This window comes from Leiobunum rupestre, chromosome 4 (assembly GCF_980474605.1).
Source record: "Leiobunum rupestre chromosome 4, qqLeiRupe1.1.hap1, whole genome shotgun sequence".
Lineage (NCBI taxonomy): Eukaryota > Metazoa > Arthropoda > Arachnida > Opiliones > Sclerosomatidae > Leiobunum > Leiobunum rupestre.
Genome location: NC_143387.1, coordinates 56,282,057 through 56,284,270, shown reverse-complemented (window position 1 = coordinate 56,284,270; position 2,214 = coordinate 56,282,057).

Genomic DNA, 2,214 nt, shown 5'->3' with positions numbered 1-2,214 from the left:
TCCGCTCCAAAAGCGTGGGCACCGAATCAGCCTAGACACCTAAATGTTCGCACCAAAAGCATGGGCACCGAATCGACCGAAACATCGAAACTACGGCTGTATCCACTTATGGTTATTATTTTAATTCTTATGAGAAATGCTAAAACCCAATTGAGACATAAATATTTTAAAATAAATCTTGGATTAAGAAGGGTTTAATTATTGATATTAAAAATAGATATATGATGGCTTAAAAATTAAAAACTGAGCCATTCAATGATTTAGTTAAAAATAATTATAAAATGTACAGAAATAAAATTACAAGATTGATAAAAACAGTAAATTAAAAATAAAATTAACGAAAATAAAAATTACTCAATATTAATCTGGAAAAGTTCTTTATATTACACCGGGAATATAAACAAAAAACAATGTTATTCATAATATAAAAACTGATGATAACCTTTTGAACCAAATAAAAATGTCAATAACCACGCTAACGTTAATGTTGACATAACCCCAAATATTAATAATAGTATATTTTTTAAGCCATGCACCCCTACAAATTTAGAAAATATAATCACAAGTTTAAAGTGGTTATGATTGTATAAGTGTTTAAACTATAAAAATTAATAAAAATACATCACATTACCTTTGTCACATTTGAATTTGTTAAATTCTTAGTGCGAAGTAACCTGAAATATTTAAGAAATCCATAATAATACCTATCTTTAAGGCAGGAAATAAGGATTCTTTAGAAAACTATAGACCAATTTCTTTAATCAGTAATATCTCTAAAATATTTGAGAAATTTATCCACCAACAACTAACATTATTTCTGGAAACCAATAATATTTTATGTACAAATAAATTTAGCTTTAGAAAAGGCTTAAATACATCCTATGAAGTAACGAAGAACACAATTGATAAAAATAGAAAAGCTACAGGTATCTTTATTGATTTAAAAAAAGCATTTGATACGGTTTACCATGATCTTTAATTAAAAAGCTTGAAAAAAACTGGAATTAGAAGGCTCAAATTAAATTGGTTTAAAAGTTATTTACATAATCGTTTTACACTAGTTAAATTAACTAACCTTTTAGTGATTTACGCCCTTTGACGTTTGTAATTACGCGAGGTACTAATTTGGGCCCAATTGGTTTTGGTAAATGTAAACGAACTTTGTAAGCTTAAGGTTGATGGTTCTATTAGAAGGGCGTACGTTTAAAGAAATCCCGTACAGTAGAAATTATGTTTAATTCAGAGAAAACGGCATGGTATTAGAAGATAAAACTTATTTTATACAAGACGTTTCGAGCCGAGGCTCTTCTTCAGTCGTTCGTTAGTTTTAATTAAAACTAACGAACGACTGAAGAAGAGCCTCGGCTCGAAACGTCTTGTATAAAATAAGTTTTATCTTCTAATACCATGCCGTTTTCTCTGAATTAAACATAATTTCTACTAATATTCACCATGGTAAATAATAAGTTTAATAAATCCCGTACACTTTCCAAGAAATCCGAAATCCAACCTGGATTTCTTCTAAATCTGACGATAAATTGCAAAAGCGCGAGAAATACCGAAATCTGACGTGAAATCTTGAAATCCAGCGATAAATCGAGAAATCCTGATATACGACGAGAAATCGCGAAATCCAACGAGAAATTCCGAGATCCTACGATAAATCGCGAAAGCCAACGATAAATGCCGTGATCCGACGATAAATTGCGCAAAGAAATGTAATTAGAATTTGTCTAAAATGTAAACGTGATGAACATTGTGAGAATTTATATAGAGATTTTAACGTACTTTCTGTTAGACCACTTTACACAACTCGTTTTATTGCCGAGAAAAACTTAATAACAAAAAGAATGTTTAAACTCAGAGAAAAACATGCATCGCATTTAGGACCAAAATTATATAATGTTCTAAAGGTCGATGTAAAAAATTGTGAAAATATATAGCTCTTTAAGAACTATGTACATAAATAGCTAATAGACTATGATCATCTGAACGCTATTTATGATTAATATTGCTAATGTATAGCAAAACTAGTATAATACTAGTGGCGTAGCTAAGGTCTTCGCCCCCCCCCCGCGAAACCCTTTTGGGGGCCCCCTGTAATCAGTGCCGTTAGAAAGGGACGATTGGAGACCACCTACATTGCGGGGTCATTATTTACGCCACTGTTTAATACAAGTTTAACCCCTCCATGCACAAGTTAGCACTTCCGCC